This window comes from Telmatherina bonti (assembly GCF_933228915.1).
Source record: "Telmatherina bonti genome assembly, chromosome: 22".
Classification (NCBI taxonomy): Eukaryota; Metazoa; Chordata; class Actinopteri; order Atheriniformes; family Telmatherinidae; genus Telmatherina; species Telmatherina bonti.
The window spans coordinates 10,147,334-10,169,068 of NC_136631.1; the positions used below are offsets into that span (position 1 = coordinate 10,147,334).

Sequence of the window (21,735 nt, forward strand, 5' to 3'; positions counted from 1 at the left end):
GCAGATGTTTAATGCTTTTTTTAGGAAGTCCTGTTAAAAGACCGTTCCAGTAATCCAGTCTGCTGGAGATGAATGCATGGATGAGTTTCTCCTTGTCTTTCTGGGAGACTAAACTTTTAATCCTGTTGATGTTTCTGATGCTTCTTCCCATTGAAGCTTTGATGTGGGTGCTGAAGGTCAGATCTGAGTCCATCAACACTCCTTTGGCCGTGGTTTTTGATAGCCCAAGTCTCCAGTTGTCTTCCATCTTCTCTTTGCTCCCAAACAGAACAATCTCAGCTTTGTCTTCATGTAATTTCTCTCTCATCCAGGTGTTTATTTATTCCAGACACTGGCACACTAAGTCTATTGGACCGCAGTCATCTTGTGACAGAGACACATAAATCATGTATAACTTGCACTAATTGTGCACAGTTCATATTATAGTTCTGTCGCATTAGACCGAACGGGAGGTTGTACAAGTTGAACAGATGTCCAAGCACCGACTCCCAGGGGTCACAGCTGAGATTTATAGCTGCCAATTGTAAGAAAATAACTCTTACCTTTTAAACAAGACCTGAACTGATTAAGGATCAGTTTAAAACAGGGGTCCAGTCCTCAAGGGCTGCAATGGGAGTTTCCACAATGCAACACATCTGGCTCAAACCAACGGGTAATTACAACTTGTGCAGAGTTTGACTACAAGCTTTAAGTCTGCAACCAAAGTCTGATGTGTGTCACATCTGTTGCAGCAGAGAAACTCTGAATACTAACAGGACTGTGGACCTTGACTGGAGTTGCCCCCCCAACATTTCCAACCGTTTAAACAGGATTCTGTGGTCTACAGGATCAAAGAAGGACTGAAATCCAGCAGCAGTGTGAAAGTGGACAATGCGTCTCTGAAAGACAAGCAAGAGGCTGCAGACAGCATTGTCTGTGGAAAAGAAACACTACCTGATGGTTTTTTTTTTATCTCATTTAAACCATTTTTAGCAGAAAAAATAGATTCTGTGAAAATAGTCACCGCATGCAGACGTCTGTAAGTCTGAATTTCACTGATTCTTTTGTTTTTTTAAAAATTCATTTTCTTTTTCTATTTTTAAGGATGTTTTTTCCACGTCTGTAATGAACTTTTTTCATCTATAATTGAAAATAAACTTCAGTCTGTATAATCTCTGACAAAAGTCCTTTTTTGATCTCTGCTTTAGAGAATTACCGAAATGTAATCTGTGTTTTGCTTCCAAAGTGATTTTCCTAAAATTCATTCCGGTGACTTGTGCAGGAAGCCTGTGAAGCAAACAAATACAATACCATATTAAAAAAAAAGGGGAAAAAAAACCCAAAAGGAACTGTTTGCAATGTGCATGGCAGGAATGCTCACAAATGACTTTGAACAAATGAGTTCTCAGTTCAGGTAATGCTACAGGTGTCCTCTTCCGTGTAATTTTTCTACTAATTACCAGCTGAATTTAAAAGTTTGCTTTATAGGAAATTAAAATGAATTTATTCTAAAGATTTTCTCCCTTTTGCTGAGGTAAATTGCGCACACTTAAAGCACCTCTAGAGCTGCTCCCATATCTTCCATAACTTGCAATGTTTACTGTGTTTAATGGATTTTCTCATTCCCAGTATGTTTTCTGAAATATGGCCTGGTGCGTATCCTGCTGATTGTGGTTCATGCATATTTAGAGGCATAAGAAGATTTTTTTGCATCACCGTAAATTAATTTGATGAGATTTTTGTCTCTTTTAATCCGCTGTTGACATCATACAAAGTTCTGGTGAAAAATCACACTACTTTGCAACCTCAATACCTCAAAAGCAAAAATCCCAATAAAATCTCAGTATTAAGGAAACATACACCTGCTTATTAATGTTTAAGGGCAATATATAATACTTTTGTCAAATGCAGAGTTTGCATGTTGTTCCCCTGTGTGCGTGGGTTCTCTCCGGGTACTCGGGCTTCCTCCTCCAGTCCAGATATGTGCACAATATTTTAATTGGTCACTATTCATTATCCTGTGGAGTGAGCATGAGAGTTTGCTTGTCTCTCTGTGTTGGCTCTGTGATGAACCGGTAACTTGTCCAGGGTGTACTCTGTCTCTCGCCTGCTAATTGCTAGGACAGGCTTTTTTTTGTGGAAAAACAAAATGTTTTTTTTTTTTTTTTGTGTATGTTTTAAAGTCCCAGAAGAGAGGTCTCTCACAGGCCTTGTGAATAATGAACAGATACAGTAAATACATGTTATTATTACATAAAAAAAAAAGATCATTGATACCATAGTATTGCATTAACACCATGTTTCACTATTACTGGCAGTCCTCCATGTGTTAAGGGGTTAACACATAATTATTAATTATTTATGTTTTTTTTTTTTGTTGTTTTTTTTTTTTTTGTATTGGGATTGAGTTTAAGTTTATTACTTTGTATTTATTGATATTGATATTAAAGTTTTTGTTGATATTTTAGTATAGTAACATTGTTTTTGTTTTCTTCTGTGCAGCACTTTGGAAACTGTTTACGTTTATTAAATGCGCTATATAAATAAAGTGGATTGGATTGGTTAAAGAGAATGGTTGGGTAAAACATCTTTACATACGTGCAACTATATTCCTGCAGTGAACACATCTGTTTTACTCTGTCTGTTGTGTCAGCATCATGCTGACCCCGAACGTCAACTTTCTTCACTTCATCCCTCTTTTTTCTCAATCTTGACATCTTGACCAGGTCTGTAAAATCAGCACGTGCATGCGATACAACTGTATATTTTGGACTAGCGCCATTATTCACAGCTGAGGTATTCACATTTGGGCTGGGTCTGGTAATTCTGCTTTGCAAGAACCTAACCCTGAGCAGTGGAGTGGAGAATTGGTTCCAAAAACGAGGCTTTGCAGCATTTGGCCAAGAAATTGTTGTCACCACTGCAACTGTCCACCAAACACCTTCTGCTGATTATTTATCATTTATGTATGCTGCGGAGCACATTTAAATCTCCTCTGGCAGCAAGAGGAGTATGACAATGAAGATATTAAAATATATCCAAGACTTATTTTTTAGTTTTATCTTATCAGCTGGAGTCAACAGCTGCTGGATAAGTCACAAGTTTAAAAAAAAAAAAAGCATATATGATGTATTCCAGCAGTGATGGAAACCACAATCATCACAAGATTTCTGTCTTCTCTGATGACAAGCAGCTACTAAATAAATGAAAAGAAATCAAAGCTTCAGCAGCGATCAAAGGAAGTCACCTTCATGTGTACAGAATCAACGATACAACTGCATTCCGCAGTTTGGAAAGCTTTCATTAACTCCTTTTGTGATGCAACACATCATGAGATCATCTGCATATCACGTGGAGAATGTTCATATGGCAAGTGTAGCTGATCTACAGTGATTTACTAGTTACTTAGTAACGGCTGCAGGTTATGTTAATAAAACCTGACCTTCTGATATTAAGGGATAAACTCCACACTGACCCACAAAATCCCTCTGCTTGAATCCGTCTACAGTGAAGAATTAACTTTTTTTTCTCTGTTTGACACCTACTGTGCTACTTAAAGTATAGTAAAGTGATGCATTTGGTTGAGCTCCGGTGCCTGCAGTGTTCTGTAGAAGTCTAATTTAATTATGGAGGTTCTTTGTAGAATAGAGAGAGAGATGCATGGCTTATTTTAATGTGTTGGTTCACCTTTTCCATTTAAATAAGGCAATTGCCTCCCCAAAAAAATGATTTTTTTTCTATTTTTGGTATATTATAAATGTTAGGGATAAGAAAAGGAGGGAATTTACTATTTATTTTCTCAGTTGTTGCCTCGATGTCTGGACGGGTGAAAATATAAGAATTTCTCCTTATATTGATGGAGAAAAGGAGAAATTCAGGCAGAAGTGATAACATTTTGCTTAAGCTGCTCTCACTGAGACTAAACTCTGATATACATAAGTGGACTGTGTGCAATAACACAAAGTGAGTCATGTTGTTATCAGATGTCTTTTGGCGGTGACTTAAAGAGTCTTGTTGTCCTCTTTTAAAGACATCCGTCACTGTGATGTACAGCGAAGCTTTGAGTCACAGGTCCCCTTCAGCATGCAGACAAAAATAAATGCATTTATTTCACAAAGAGTGAAAGCATCAATAAAGGTTACAGAGGCTTTCGGCTTTGAAAGCTGCACTTCACTTTTCCAGCAGGTTTTCCAGTAAAGCGACAGCAGCATTTCTTCTGCTTCGCCTTCTTTTTGACGGGATGTTGGAAGACACGCGGAAGCCAGAATGGTGGCCGCTCACAGCGTGTCTTTTTTTTTATATAACCGCTTCTTCTGTCACTGTGAAAAAGAGCTTAAGTGGAGATGAGTCTGTTGCAATGGGATTTTAGAGGAAACCCCGTTTGCTCTGTGTGAGCTTATTTAAGGCATGTGTGACAGTGCTGAATGTGCATCTCTGTGGTGATGCAGAAGTTTTACAGAGTTGGTTTTCCCCATTCACTTCCCTGTCCTCACTTTTATACTTTTACTCAGTTTGTCTTTTTCATGAAACCTCCGGTGTGAGGAGAGGAAAGCCTTCCACCTTTGCTAATTGCTAATTAGAAACAACATTCACACACATCTGCACTGTTTTGCAGTTGTATGTGGATAGACATTGGTATTTCTACCCTTGTAACTGTACTTTCATGCAGAATAGGGATGCGGGAATTCCTGTTTTCAGCTAAAGATTTAGCAGCAGCGTAGCTTTATGTATTCTGAGATCTTCTTGCTTCCAGAGTCATGCATAGGAACGACCTCTTTGGAATCTTTTGGAATTGTTTACATGATGTGTGTGTTTCTCCATCCTGGTCTTCAGGACCTGCTTCTCTTCATGCTTTTGATGTTTTCCTACTCCCACAGACCTGATTCTGACTAAAATACTTCTTCATCTCCTACTTTGCAATCATGTTAATGAGCTATGTCTTTCCAGTTGGGTGTATTCAAGCAGGGACACATCTAAAACATGCAGAGCAATGAGTTCAGCCACAATCCTGCAGGTTTTCCATGTATCCCTGCTCCAACACACCTGACTCAAACTAATCAGTCATTGTACAGAAATCCATTGGCTGTTGGATCCATCTAATGGAGACCAGGTGTGTTGGAACAGGGCAACATCAAAAACCTGCTGAACAGCGTCCCTGGAGGACCGACTTTGGGCATCTCTGTTCTTGACAATAAAATGATTCTTCATGATGTCTTTTCTTCAATTCCCTTAAAGGTGGAGTATGTAAGATTTTCAACATTTTCAAAATAAATTAACTAAAAAAATAACTACAATCATAATTAGATAGTTTTTGTAAACATGTAGGTTCCAGTCTGACCATATTTGATGTGTTAATAAATTACAAGTTTAATTAATGACAAAGACCCTTCTTAAATGTTTGCCTACCAGTAAAAAAAAGTTCTTTTTGTCATTTGTCATTAATTAAACTTGTAATTTAATATAGCATCAAATGTGGACAGACTGGAACCTACATGTTCAAAAAAAAATTATGTTATCTAATTATGATTGTAGTTATTTTATTAGTTAATTTATTTAGAAAATATTGAAAATCTTACATACTCCACCTTTAAGTCCAGCTTGATTTCTATAGGAACAATATACAAGAATCGTCTCAAAGCCTTTTAAAAGATACAATACAGTTCATTCCATTACGATCTAAAGACAAAGAATCTGTCATGATTCACGTTTGTTCAATTCATAACTGTGTTCTTATAAAAAATGAAAAAAAACAATGATTATAATTTCCTCTCAACAGAAAACAAAGGACTGCATCAGACACTCATCAGACAAACTGAAAATTAATAGAAATTGGAGCAATGTCATGTAAAAAAGAAAACAAATGGTAGAGACACATCTCTGCATTGCTGCGTCCAGCTAAAGTCACTGTGATGTAGAGTCACAGGGTGACGTAGAGCTAATCCCCCCACCATCAGACCACTCATTTACCTCGTTACTAAATGACATCATGTCCTGTTACCGTTAAACTGCATAAAGTTTATGTTAAGTGAGTGTGAATTTGCTGCTACGTGTTTTCTGAGTGAGAATATTTATATCATAAGATGCTACAGTTAACCTTCCTCATCCCTCATGATGTGCTACTACAGCATGTTACTACAGTTGCCCAGAAGGGCCAAACTAAATATTGGCTCAAGAGGAGTTATTTTGCAAGAATGGTATTCTGATGGTTGGAATATGCTTTTTTTTTTTCATTCATTCTTTAACAAATTAGTCTAGTTCAGCATAGTGGGGTACTGGAGCCTATCCCAGGTGAGAGGCAGAGTACAACCAGGACAGGTCAGTGACCCAGTACATCAATATGCAATTTTACATCCCTAAATACCATTAAATCCCATCTACTGAAACCTCTAAAAGAAATGTGAATTATTATAAATGTTACATTGTATTTATTTGACCATTTTGAGACATAGTTTGAGGAAAACAACAAAATTTAGTTGTCCTTTGGGAATAAAAACAAACCAAGAATGTTCCTTTGTGGTTGTTGCCTGCATTAACAGCCCTGCACTCTTCAGGCCACTTATATATTAGCATTTCTTTTAAGTTGTTCTAGAGTTTACGACATTAATTTTGCATGTTGTTCCCATTATCCCTTTTACGATGATGAGTTCATTACTTTTACCCGATTCCTCCATTTGTATCACTCATGCTTTAGCTCATCCATGCCCCCTCATTGAATCCTCATTTCAGGAACTAAATGTTCTGCTGGATGCATTTTCTGACTAGCTTAATGAAGCATTTGCATCCATAACCGCCAGCCTAAATGCTTAAACCCTCTTAGTGATACTATTAAGAAACAGTAACAACTTGTAAGATGCACAGAAAAAAGAAAAAAAAAAAACGAAAAAAAACGGAGTTAGCTAAGATCAGAAGGGAGAATAAAAGGGTTTTCTTCTTGTCATTTCTTTTATTAAAAGTGAAATTTCATCATGTGCAGCACATGCAAAGGAAGTTCTGATCCATCTTTGCATGGCCATCAAGACAGCACTGCAGAGAGGGCGGATGGAAGCAGATGAACTGCGGGATGATGGGTAGGCAGAGGGAGTTGGATGGGCAGAGATGGATGACTATATGGATAGGTGGAGAGAGCGACAGACAGACAGAGAGATTGTAGAGTGGGTAGCAGTCTCAGAGATGGAGGTATGAGGTGGTGAAGAATGACAGATGCAGAGATGAAAGGCAGTCCATCTGGAAGGGACCCCTCCCTCAGCCCCCACAGCACACACACACACACACACATTGTACTTTGTCATCTGGTGTTTATGCTTTTAAACTGAGCTATGCGATCGTGTCGAAGTTTGATGTGATGCTGTGAATAATAGAAAATGGCTTAGATCGCATCCGCATGTCCCTGTCTCTTTTGAGATGAGTGTCAAAAGTCTTGGTACCTGATGGGATGTGAGGGCTCTTCCAGAACTCATGGAGGGTCCTGACAGGTGACATCACATGCAGAGCAGAATCTGGGTCCTGCATCGGGATGCTTCTATCAGTTGTTAAATGATTTTTTTTCCTTCTACTCTTTTATAGGAACTTGTTTACCATTCAAACATAGATAATAATCCCACATCACCAAATAAAAAATGCCACAAATTCAAATCAGGGTCTCATGAGCCTTCAGCACAAGTCTTAATGGCAAGTGAAGAAAACTGGATGCAAAGCTGCTCTTCAACAGTTCTAGCAGTCTGGTTTTAGCTCTTACAAGTCGTGCTTGAAAGGCTCAGCTCTCAGGTTGACGTGGGAGCAATGCCAAAATGTTTGTTTCCTAGAATGGGGAATACTGAAGTATCAGTCAACCAAAACCTTTTGAAAGGTTGGACAGAAAAGCTTCTTTAAACCACGGTGTTGTTTAGGTTTGGTTAAACCAAATGTAGGCAAGTTAGATTCTAGAGTGAACTTGCATAATCCAAAGTTAAACAGTTTATACAATTCCCACTTAAAAATACAAAAGGAGAGGTTGAAATGGTTTCCTTACACAACATTTATACACAAACATGATGCATATTCTCTATTCCCCTCTACTGCTGTAGTTCCACACAATGAGCAATGTCACATTCTACTGCAAACTTTGACCAGAGCACGGAGTAAAATATGTTTATTACATACTCGTGTATAAAATGTTACAAAATCAGTTAGTTTGGAATTGTTATTATTAATATTAGCTCTGCATTAGGAGCATAAAGAAACAGAATTACAGAAACATGTTTAAAGGAACAGATCCATTGTTTATTGCTTCTGTGATGCTGGAACTAAACAGAAGGCCTCAGCTGTGACCCAGTGGGTCAACAGTTCAATGCTGTTAAAAACAAAACAACAAAATAACATCCAGACACTTCTTTCCTCCTGGTAAGTGACATGTTTCAATAATGCAAAAGAGTGATCTGTTTGCTGGCTGGCTACGAGCTTCATGGACTCGGTCAAGCATTTCACACAATCTCGCAGCATTTTTTCCTCCCCCTCTTTGTTTCTTCTCTCTATAGATGTACTCATGCCAATGTTCAGCAATCCTTTCCCATGTTCTCCTGGGAACACATTTCCATGACATCTGTTTGAAAACAGTGTGCATGTCCAATTCAAAGTGCCATAATGCAAAGTAAAAGAACACAGACACAGCCGCTGCTTGCTACCTAATGGACTGTGTCCATGTCTGAGGTCTCATTTACATTTCTACTCCTGCCTCTGACAGCATCTATGTGTGCTTCTGTATGTATGTCTGAGTATGTACAAGACTTCATGTCATGATGGGATTACAAAACCTTATAACACACCAATTTATGATCATTTCTTTCAATTTCAGTTAAAACAAACAGCAGTTCATTAGTTAAGACTTGGTTTCAGGTGTCAGGATTAGAAAGAGGGTGTAGCTAGTAAAAGACCAGTGTGTAAATGGAATGTTTCCATGGGCACCAACCAGACCTGTGAGCATGTGTATCTGTGTTGCAGCTCTATTGATATGGCTGGGTTTGCTGCATTGTCATTGTTACGGACAGTAGGAGTTATGTTCCTCCTCTCTGCAGAAACAAAGCCAACTGCATGAGGAAAAAGACGTGGATGAGAGGTTTCTTCGACGCAGGAGGTCCAGGCAGCAGCTATAGCAAGCATCCGGCCATGAACTTAATAAATACCACAGGCTACAAATGAAATAAAAACAAATCAACTGCAGAATTATTTTTTAGCTTCCTAAAAGGTCAACATCAGCACATGCATGCTACATTTTTTTTTTTTTTATCCCAATGATTAAACAAGGTTGATATGCATTTATTCTTTCTTCAAACCCAAAGGAGTTGCTGATCTTTGGCCACATGATTGATTAATTTGACTATTATTATAGCTTTGAAGTATTATCAGAAAGCACATGAAGGAGTTCGCAACATGTGCTGGATTTAAGATCAACCACATGCAAAGGTGAAATAGTGTCAGTGATGTCCTGTATATCGAGCTTGATACCATTTCTGAGACCATTAGAGTCACTTTACGGTAAAAACTGCTCAAAACCCCTGAATAAACCCAGACTAAATCCTTGTGTATGTAAAAAACTCTGTTGTATACAATCTGACTCTAGTCTTCTGTCCTCTAGTGGATACCTTTTGTACTACAATGATTTTGACGTACCAAATGGGATGAAATAGAAATAAATATAAGCAAATTATTGTTTAATGTTTTGTTAAATCTTTTTTTAAAGGCTAACAACACACTTTTTTCTTCCCAGTACCTTAGATAGTTACTTACATAAAGTGCATTTTCCAAATCCCTCATGTAGGAAAATACATGGGTACGAACAAATGGCAGATATGACCTTTCATCCATTAGGATAATGTGTACTAGAGTCAATAAAAAATGGTGGCCTTCAGCAGAGCAATGTTGGAGATACAGTTTACCATCAGAAAAGATTATATTACAAGGTTGGTGAAGAGCAATATTAAATAAAAACAATAGACTTCATTGGAAAACACAAATAAAAGTAAATAAAGTCTTTTTAGGATGTTTGTAGGTTGTTGCATGGAGTTTTACAGAAAAACCTGTTTATAGGGCTTTGTTTCATAGTGATGCATTGTGTCAAGAGGTTGGCTACCATTAATCCTGCCTTCGTTATCCAAACTAAAGACTTAATATTAAAGTAATTCTTGAAAAAAATTCAATTTGATACAACACCTGCCTTTAGACGTCCAGGAGGCATCCTGACCAGATGCCCGAGCCACCTCAACTGGTTCCTCTTGATGTGGAGGAGCAGTGGCTCTACTCTGATCTCCTCCCGGATGACCGAGCTCCTCACCCTGTCTCTAAGGGAGAGCCCGGCCACCCTACGGAGGAAACTCATTTCAGCCGCCTGTATATGAGATCTCGTTCTTTCGGTCACGACCCACAGCTCATGACCATAGGTGAGGGTAGGAACGTAGATCGACTGGTAAATCGAGAGCTTCGCCTTCTGGCTCAGCTCCTTCTTCACCACGACAGACAGAAGAAGTGTATATTTAAAACACATATTTAACACACTCCAAAGCAGTCACACCTTTAGACTATTAAAGCAGAATAAATCCTCATAATAGAAATTTGCAGTTTTTACAGTGTTTTGTTGCCCCAGAAGCGATGACAATTTGTAGAGATTGACTTCCTGCGTTGAACTGAATGATACATTAGTTTTGGATCTTTGAACTCTAAAACAGAGAATCAAGAAGCTGCACCGTTCTGCAGCTATGGAGCTTAGTTAGAGCGTTTCTGAGTGCTTCTGAGAACAAAGCGAGTTTCTTCTTTTAAGTCAAGGTCAGTTTAAGTTTTCATCGTCATGCGCACCCCATGCTGAGGAGGGTTGTTGTGGAATTTTACGCAAGGTATCCAGTCCTCATTAAGAACATGCAGTTCAGATTAGATCGGAGCAAATGTAGACTCACCCTGGGGATGGTGGCTCATTAGGCTGCACTGGTTGTCTCTTCACAGAGGGAATCCACAAGGAACTAACCACTGACCTACAGTTTGTGTAATCCATTTTAGTCACAGTAGTAGCCAACCTTTATGACTAAGCTTCTGCCTTTCTTATCATAGATTGGATTGATCTTGCACCCATGCTTGTGTAAAAACGATAAATAGATTAATTTAGATTTCTTTTTCTTTTTGTAACTGTAAACAGCTGCATCAACAAAACTTTGCTTTAAGTTAGCATGGAAGCCTTGGACTACATTTCACTCTGCATACAAACTAGGGGAACATTTTCCACTTTGTAGTCTGTTGTTTTTCTTTCAGGGACTTTTTCAGGGTGGAACGACATTTAAAAGTTCATCAATAATAAATATTTACAGGAAAAAAGCAGATGATGATTAATTCACTGCATCAGTCATTTAATAATGTGCGCTTTTTTTTTTTTTCACAACAATGCATACGAACTGGCATTCTTGTGCCTTTTAAACATGCATGTTTTTTTTCCTTCCTTCCTCTCAGAGCTCGTGCCCGTGCATTTTGGGGAAGGTGCAGTTGTGCATATTAACTCCAGTCTATCACTTTTGGCAGATTTGCTAACAGACACCTTTTGTTCTGCATTCTTGTGCTTTTTATCTCACATTTAATTTCCTCCTTTTTCTTTATTTATTTGGTTTTTCCAGATCTTATTTATACAATGATTCCTTTTTCCCCATCTCAAGCCTTCATCTGCTATTTAAGTCATATATTAGATTCTTACCAGCTGATGTCATGAATGAATTAAAGTGGGTTAAAATGTAGTCATGCTTGTGTTAGCGACCCACCAGGCAGATTTACGAACGGCAGCGTGAATCTGATGGAAATGGAGTGCAACTATTTGTGCTGCTCTGGGCAGATTTCATAATGGACTGTGTGATAACTCTTTTTGTGCATTTCTGTGTGCAATCCAGTTCATACCACAAACTCATGTGAATGAAAACTCTTAAAATTCCTCCGCATTCATCTTTCCATCCATCCTGTTTTTTTTTTTTCACACATCCACCTTTTTCTGTTTTCTTTAACCTCAATTCCTCCTCCATCCCTCTCTGTCTCCAGGCCCCCATTTCTTCCCCCGTTGCCTTCATTTTCTCTTTAGCCCTGTCCTACTCACCCTCCTATCCACCTTACTCTTTGCCCTCATTCTTTTCCTCCTTGCCTCATTTTGATCCCTCTGCTCCCTCCCTCCTCTCCCTCCATCCTGCTGGCTCAGCTGGTATAGAATCGGTCTTTGTTTCAGCTGCGTCCTCTATCCTTTGAAGGAGCAGCACTGAAAAAGCAAGTCGGACAGAACGATGGGTTGAATGAGGAAGGAGTGAAGATAAAATATGGGATATTTAGAAAGGTGACAGAATAATTTAAGTAAAAGCAAAGGGAAGGGGTAAGTTTGGGAAGGCAGGGAGGAAGGAAGGAGGATATCTTCGGATCAATGATCAGGGTTGTTCAGGTCATTGATATCTAGTAGCAACAATACATGCGGGTGGATTTCCTGTGTGGGAGGATCAGACTATGTGATACATGCTCTAAAATTAGCACACTTGGTTCAAGGCAAGCAGTTTACAGATAATTAGTCTGTACACGATCAATCCTGCAGAACTCTGTGCACATCCCCCTGCAATGTTCAACAACATGACCTTAATAACTATGTTACAACAGCTGGTGAGATTTATGCTGAATATTCTCCTGATTAACCTTTCCTCCTTTTCCTCCATTTGCTTTTGTTTTACAGTGACGAAAAGAGACAAAGATTATTGACCGGTTCCAATATCCACAATGTTGTACAGCTACAGTAACATGTGAATCGTAAAGCAGTGTGTGTTCTGCTTTTTCATCTTTAAAGGTAAGAATATCACCATACTATTCTTTTGAAATCAGACTATGCTATCACTTTCATTAATCACTTCATTGGCCTTACAGAACTACATGGAGCTCTCCACACCAATCATGACACGTCAAAATACCTCCCACATACTTCAATGACATTTGTGGGGTTTCAATATGAAATTTGTGATTTTTTTTTTTTTTTTTTTTTTTTTTTTTTTTAAAGTAACCAGATTTCTTGAGTTTTGGCAACATCCTCCAATATCACAACACTTTTCTGCTCTTCTCTGCTGAAAATATTTTAAATTTCTCAAGTATTTCAGTTAGTTTCTGATAAAGGGGCAGTAGTATTTGTTTCTCGCTGCACAACAAGTGAAGTGGTAGCATCCTCTTACCTGCCTGCAGTTTACAGCATAGCTTAGCGTTAACAACGGAAATGAGCACAACCTGGTCGTGTTCAGATGGTGATATTTTTTAATCCCTAATATCTCTACAGTGTCATACATTCTTTTAGCAAAAGTATTGAAAAATTTATAATTTCTTTTAAAAGTATTGAAAAATCAACCCTTTGGACAAAAAATAGAAATTGTTTAATAATTTAATAGAGTGAGAAAATTCCAGTATATAAATAGTGGTTTAATTAAAATGTCTTATTAGAAAGTATTCTCTGTCTATGTTTATTGTCTAAAGGTTCATCAATGCTTTAATCCAAGCATCTCATTCATCTTCTGCATCATTTATGTACGGCTAGTACTGATAGAAACCTTTGGGGGGCAGTGTTGAGCAGCATAGCTGATGTGTGGCCCTCAAAAAGAACAAAAAATAAGAAGATACGATGCGTTTAAAGAATGAATAATGTGTTTAAAGATCAACACTTTCACTACACAGCATCCTGTTATGTGTCTTTCTGGAAACATAGAGCGTTATATTGTTAAGTTTTGTTTTTTTTTTCCCACCATCACCGTGTCTACGACTGACTAAAACTGATGTTAAAAATTAGAAATGATCTCAGCGCCATTAAAAGTATGAGAACTGTAATGTTTGAACCAGGCATACCTCTTTAGACACGTAAAGGGAGCTTTAATGGACCCTGATGGAGCAGTTGACCTAGCTCACTATCTAGCAGTTAGCTGAACAAGCTAGGGTTATATAGGTTTGATACGAACCCAGAGAGTTTACCTTTTTATGTTTTCTTTATGTTTGTGTGATTTTTAAGAACTGTAATGTCACTGTAATGACACCAAGCTAATGATGCAGCAGCGACAAAAGGTTTCAGCCTGGTTCCAAGCAGTAGGTTGAAGCAATCCCCTGATCATTACACTGAACTCAGGCACGGTCATAAAGTTGCTGTGTCTTGCTGGGTCGCTTTATTCCTGACAATTATTTTTTATTCAATATGTTTTCTAATTCTACAAAGTGATATTCACACACTTTTTAAAATTTGTTTTGGTGCCAGTGCAGCGGCGAAGACAAACATGAGCTGAACGCTTCTGAATTGATTGTTGATGAGGAACTAACATAAATGAGCTGATGTAAGCAGAAAGGAACAGGTATTGGTTTCTGGGGATGCATTCTTGATCTAAACCTAAATTGTGTTTTTGCCTTGTTGCAAAAATATTCCAAAACTAAAATCTATTTGCCATTTTCAAAGCAAAATATTTGTAATATTCTAGAAAGGACCAAAAATGTTTGGATAAATGTGCTAATTATCTTTTAAAACATGGATTTGTCAATAGTACAAATCATTTAATCTCACTCTCAGCAGGAAAAGTAAAATTTCCCCAAATTAGTTTTTTTTTTTTAACAATACAACTTTGAAAACTTCTAATTAAATCCTCTGGAAGATTAGTCCGAACTTGTAGCGATAAGCAGATTTTTATGTGAAGGGAAACTAACCATCTCTGCATCAAAGCATTGACTAATTGAGATGTTGCCTTAAATAAGTTGCTCTTTTCTGTGGAAATGAACTTCTAATGGACTCTGATTTAATACTGGAAACCTTAATAATTGTATTTGATTTTGTGTGTGTGATTTATCTAATGCTGTAGTAAAACTAAATACATCTGATCAGAAACATATTTATCTTGGCAGTGGTTTAATTATAACAACGACTGGTTCCCAGCAGAGTAATTCACTTTCACCTTATTTTTTGTGCCTTTTCTAAATGCTTATATCATTCTATTCTAATTGTAAATATTCTAATTAGTATCTATTGCTTTAATTCAGTAATATGGTCGCTTATCGTCTTCATGTAGCCATTTTCTGTCAGAAATGCACCACTTACCTTCTAACCCCGAGTTACTGCTGATTCCTACCTTCCTGCCCTTTCTCTCCCGCTCTGTTCTCCCTTGCCTACGTTACCATTTCCTCTTCTCAGCTGCCTCTTAGATCTACTCCTCTAACCTCAGTACATCCCTGAGGGATGTCAGTGACTGCTGAACTCAGCTAAAAAGAGGCAGGAGGAAAAGAAAGGCGGGAAGTGGGCGAGGAAGGAAAAGGGGGAAATTACAGAAAGTACATGTCAAATGTCACCAAGGTGTGAGAGAAATATAAATAGTAACTGCTCATATCTGACACAAAACAAACTTTTACTGCACTACAAATATTAAAATGTAGATCATTTAGAGTCTCAATATCTCACGTGAACGTGGATAAAGTTTTAGTCCCTCCCAGCAAGAACGTTGCTGGTTTGAGCCTTGGCTGCGGCGCCGACAGTGGACAGTTCTCTTCAGCTTCCTCCCACCATCCAAAGACATGCATGTTAGGTTAGTTCAGTGTTTCTCAATTTCAGTCCTCAGGCCCCCCTGCCCTGCATGTTTTAGTTATGTTGCTCCTCCAAAGTACCTGAATATTAAACTTGCTCATCAAGTTCTTTGCAGCCTGGTAACGAGACATGTATTTAGTTCTGGTGTGTTAAGGGGGGGCCTGAGGACCAGAATTGAGAAACAATGTTAACCTAGGTTGTCCATAGGAGTGAGCATGAGTGGTTGTTTGTCTCTGTGTGTGGCCCTGCTATGGACTGGCGATCTGTCCAGAGTGTACTCCACCTCTCACCCAAAGACTGCCGGGATAGGCTCCAGCTTCCCTGCGACCCTTCGTCGGACTAAGCTGTTAGGATTATAAATTAATGAACATTCATCGTCCAAAATGTTGCATATGAGAACAAGTGGCTGTAAATGTCCACATATTTCAACCTGAAATAAATCAAAATTATTCGCAAAAAAGTTAAGCAAAAAAGACGTATATGGTTCCGTAAATGTGCAGATATGTGAAGTTCATGTGCAAGCTTCTGTTCTAGTTCTTAATTTTGTTTGTTTGTTATTTCAGCTCCTGTCAATCAAGTAGAACTGTGAATGTGGAAACACAGTATGAGCTGCAATGATGGTTTTTTTTTTTTATTTTATTTTTTTTTTTCTTCCTGATAGCTGTAGGAAGAGAGGAAGTGTGAGAGTCACCAAGTGAGACAGAGAAAGAGAGATAAGAGATTAGACCGCAGACTGTGTTTACCATTTTAATGAACAAAGTGCCACACATCTCCATGCTTCAGGGTTCAGTCAGAGGCCTCCATGTTGATTAGGGAATTCAACCAGCAACTTTCTAGGAGAGTGACTTGAACATATAGTCTCTCATGACACAATCATGTGTGTGTGTGTTTCATGTGTGGATTTGTGCTGAAGCCATGAACTACTGAGCAAACTCAAGATCTAAGTCAAAGTCAAGTGTCCCTTTCTACTGCTTACTTTGATGAATGGCGGCTGGCGCAATACAAAAGTATTGTAGTTACTTTTGCTTCCATATATTTTCCCCTTATTTGTTTTTATTTAGCCTTTTGAACTTAAATGTATCCTTATATGTTGAACTTGGAATTTTTCACCCATCATTTTTTTTTTCTTGTCCTAAATCATATGTCATCTATTGTTTGTGTCCCTGTGTCCCCCTAATCCCCTCTGGTGGAACGTTAAGTTCAATACAGTTCATTTCAACTTTATTTATATAGCATCAAATCACTGCAATGCCATCTCAAGACGCTTTACAGACAGGAAAAAAAAAACACATTGAAAGCCAATTCATAAGAGCATATATAAGGAAACCATATGCTGAATACATAAGTGTGTGGTAAACTTGCCACATAGCAAGAATATGTGTATGTGTTTTTTTTTTTTTTCTCCCATCGAGATAAAACACTGTATGGTGGCCCAGACCTGCTGAAAGCTTGCTTTAGCCAAGGAAGTGGTGAACCCCCCCCCTCCTACTGCCTCACCTGTGACCTCTTTGAATAAAAGGTTTGAAGAAAGAATTATAATGCTAAAAGCAAGCAGAAAAGGATCAGTGATACATGAGAGGATATGAACATATATTCTCAGGTTGTCGTGGCTAAAATCCCCTCTAACCCTCTTTGTGCTGCTTTTAGTCATGCTGAAAATCAGCAAAGAGTTTGCAATCTTTTCTTGATGTTCTTCAATCTTTAAGACAACAAAAAGTAAAAAGCACCCTTGTAAAACAGAGCTACAGTCAGAGAGTCTTCCTGTAACATTTCTCATATTTTAGGGAGATTATATTGAAAGGAAGGTGAAGAGAGGCAGCTTTAGTAGTGCTATATGTCAGCTGTTTAACAAAAAACTGCATTATAAGGGTTACATAGCAGCTGAACTAGCAAGTCACAACTATGTTTTATTTTCACCTCAGAAGAGTCGGTCCAGCATGGTTACTGTCTTTGGTTTCAGCATTTTTGCAAAATTAGATTAAATAAAACAGTTTCTGTCCAATGACTTTTTCTCTGGCTGTGAACAGTCATGGTGGAAACCTGGATAATTACAACTTTTATGTTAGTCCTAGTCATCGTAGTTAATTTTTGTTAGAGTTCAAAGTCAATTTTATTTAATAGAACAAAAAGTAAAGATATAAGAGATGGACAGTCAACTACAACAACTTGGAAAGCACTCCTCAACATCCCTCCCAGCTTTCCCAAGTCACACAGGGCTGTAAATCTTCAGGTTCAGTGTTACTGAACTGAATAAAATCTCAAAATACGTCTTCCACGTATATTCAAAGTCACTTCAGCAGATCTGTGGTCAAACGTTTGTCTTTTCAGAATTTCAGCTCTAAAATGACATTTTTTGTCCATATTGTACAAACCAGGATTGTTTGAATGGTTTGGTCAGCGCGATTTTCATTTACATTATTGCACTTTGATTATTTCACCACTCATATATACTTCAAAGAGTAACATTTCTCCAATCTGTTATAATGTGCAGAAAAGAGTTTTGCCAGTTATCATGTGTGACTCTCATCCGTCATTTATTATGCTGCTTTTGGCACTTCATGCCTGTAAAACTCGTATTTGTTTCTGTTTTTGTGAAACCATTATTTTTTCCAGTGTTATTTTTAAAGCGCTCTAGTGTTTCCCCCGTTGATTCAGTCATCTTTTATAAAAGAAGTGAAGTTCTGTCTCTATCGCATCTCATCACGTGGCAAACAGTCACATTATTTCTGAGTTGTTTGCTTAAATCTTTGGTATTTCTCCATCTATCTCACCGCAGGCAAAAGCAAGATATGGAATTTGTGAAACACGATGTGAGGGTAGCCATAGTTGTTTACTTTACATTGACAGCCCACAGCTGGCTTCGAACCCCTGATGGATAACGACAGTGTACGGAGACACTATGCTTAGGGATGCACCCAGATGCTAGTTTTCATTAAGCATATTTCTTTCCCATTGTTCCTTCACATTATGAAATCCTATGATAAAATTTTGACCTGAAGTCACCCATACAGAACACCGACTGAATGAAAACATATGTGGACATGTAGAGTTTAGCTATGGATGTAGACATGGAGAATTCACAGAATTTCAACATAAACACATACAATTTCCCCTTCTTATTCATTTATGTAACACAAAACTTAATGGGAACTTGTGGGTGGTGATGTGAAAAAAGATTACATCACCTACAATCCCAGTGTATAGGTTTAGACAGCTAAGACAGATCAAAACTTAAAAGCTTTTAAACTTAAACACTGGGTGAATTTTGCTGAAATTTTAATACAATTAAAAATACAATATGTCTAAATATTTTACACTGAGTTACTTTAAACACTGTCTGGACTCATTAAGTTCCAAGTTCCAGTTGAAAATAAACTATATAAATGTGTCTTTTTATATAGTACCCATATACATTCATTTTGGGTGTTATATGTATGTTTATATGACCTGAAAATGCCTAATATAATATGTGTTAGATGCAATTCTTGCAAATGTGTGTAACTTTATTGTTATTTTTTCAAAGCCAATGTGTTCAGTCAAACAGTGTGGTGATACCATCATACTCTGACTTGAGATTAATGTGCCTGAACCAGCATGTCTGGCTTTTATATCATAACTTCAGTCTCCGATGTGCACACATTTTCTGACTCCTCTCAGATTTTTCCCTCATTCTTCTTCCTGCTGGCTGGATCAGATCTCTTTTCACAGCTCTTTAGCCTGTGGTCAATGTCTCCTTCTCTTGCTCGCTACCTCTCTCATATTGGGAACATTAGTTCAAGGCTGTATTTTCTTTTCTTTTTTTCTGTTGCTGCATTCAGCGCCTGCTGCTTATCTTGTTGTTGGTTTCTTTGAAAACTTTACCATACCTGACCCTTTCTGATGTTCTTCGCCTCTGGTGGTACAAAACAATCTCTAAAATTATGTGTAAGATGTCGAATCTTTGCACATCTTAAAAATATGTTCTTCCCCTAAATTTATCAAATCAATTTTATGCATAAAAATGGATTTAATATTGTTTTTCTTTTTTCTAAAGTTACAACATAGGGGGTACTGTGCGCTAACAAAAAGCTCCATTTCATATTGCATTACATACTTTGGGATATTATGTGTGTTTTTGATTATGAAAAAGATTAAATGTCCCAAATGGTTGAAAGTCCTTTCCACAAGCTTTTCTCACAGTTGGAATGTAAACTGTGGACATGAGCTGAGCAGATAATATTATTGTTAGTATGTGTCCAAACCAAGAGAATATATCCACAGCACATACCATGAAACTTTAAATAATTAGAATAAAGATAAATAATACCAGAAAGCCATAAATATGAGAAAAAATAACAGTTTGCTTAATCTTTTCTCCAAACAATTAAAGCTTAGTACCTGTTTACACTGTAGTTCAGCCATATTGAATGCCATTCACAATGAGATATCCAAAAATGAACAAACAAAAACTTTGTGTTTTGATGCATTGCCATGTAACTATACCCAGTTCTGGGGTGGGCAACTCTGGTCCTCGAGGGCCGGAATCCTGTACGTGTTTGGAGTGTCCCTACTGCAACACACCTGACTCAAATCAATGGTTAATTGGGAGACTGGTGAAGAGTTTAATGTTAAGCACTCGGCCAGTCTGCTAATTAAGTCTGAGGTGTGTTGCAGCAGGGAAACACAGAACACTTGCAAGTCCGTGGCCCTCGAGGCCCACCCTTTCAATCGTCACTTGCAACAGTTGTGCAGAAACCTTACTGGCAGCTGCTTTTCCTCACATTCACTCATCAACACCCCACCACCCCCCTCCCCTTACCACCATTGTTCATTGGCATTTGGTCTTTATGTCTGCTTTCTTCTTCCATCACACCTCTTCTTTGTGCATAAAATGTTCTTCACACCTTCACACTGTTAGCAAGCTGTGAGACCTTTTGCCATCTACCTTTCTCTTTTATTGAGAGAAATAAAGTTTAAAAATAGTAACTTCTAACATCTTTAAATTCAACTGGAATTCTGCAAACTTAGAAAATTGTTGTTGCTCACTGCTGGAAAGAGCATGAGATTAAATCTTTCATGTATGGTAGGAAATGCTTGAGCAACAGCAATTTAAAACAGTAAGTGGTTAATGTTGGTTGAACAATTTTGCAGGATTCATACTCTGAACATTTCTCCGGTATTCAGTCTAAAAAGATTAAACTTTTTCTAGATTTTGGTTTCACAATCTTCGGGGTGTTCTTCATTTGTGTGCACAGATAATAATAGAGAAGGACTGGTCCATCAACAGACTACATGATTTTCTCATGACACCAAAAGAACCTTTTGACTAAAGAAGAGATGACTTTCTGCTCAGACTCAAGCTGTACTTTGACAGCATTAACTGTGGTTCAACATAGATGATATACAGCGATGCTTTGATTATTTCAACTATTTTAACTTTACCAGCCCAGTTTAAAGAAATATAAAAGTACAAATATTTGTACACATGTGGAAAATGCAGTTGGAGAAGTAAGAAGTTGTACATATTGAGCTTTCATGGTGAAACCATAAAGGGTTGTGGTGTTCACAAAGTAAAAATAGCATATTTTATTGTGATAAAAATATTTTATTACTTAGATCACTGAATTTGAAGCTCAGGCCATTTAAAGGTGCAGTGTTTAACTAATTTAGCTTTTCATTAGCAAAAATCAAGCCCAGCTTTCATGTGCACCTCACAGAACACTGCGATGCTACATGCAACTCTTTGCATAGGGAAGCCAAAAGGGGACAAAGTCGTTAGAATTGCTCATTTTAGCTGTGATTGTATGTGTTGTTGGGGCAGGTTGGGGGTGGGGGAACAATCAAAGATGATTGTGGATCATTCAGCTTGTCATTTTCCATTGAAGTGGAGGACTGCATCAAGAAAGGGAGACTAAAAAGCCAAAAAAGAAATATGGAAGAAAACTAGCCTACATTGGTGTAGCATTTACCAGATGGCAACCATTTTTGAGGGAGAGGGACTTTAAAACTGACATGGAGGTTGCAGCTTCCTGGTGAACAGGTAGGCTAATTCAATCTAACTGTAAAGCTTGTTTTGAAGTTATGTTAGAAACAGGGCAGGTAGTCCAGCAACTACCTTATCCTCCCATTTGAGTCACATAATTTAGTTTTCCTTGCTGCATAAAATGGCAGCATTGCTAATTTTTCAGTTAGCCTAAAGTGGAAAAGCTCCG

At 37.9% G+C, this 21,735-nt stretch overlaps 1 protein-coding gene across 2 annotated transcripts in view; it reads left to right on the plus strand.

Annotated features, from left to right (window-relative positions):
• lrfn5a (leucine rich repeat and fibronectin type III domain containing 5a) overlaps positions 1 to 21,735 on the plus strand; it is a gene marked incomplete at its 3' end in the record, with an annotated part of 123,653 nt that overhangs the window by 49,658 nt on the left and 52,260 nt on the right. For both annotated transcript variants that reach the window (XM_079262310.1, XM_079262311.1), the window contains exon 2: positions 12,689 to 12,799. The remainder of the gene's footprint in view (positions 1 to 12,688; positions 12,800 to 21,735) is intronic.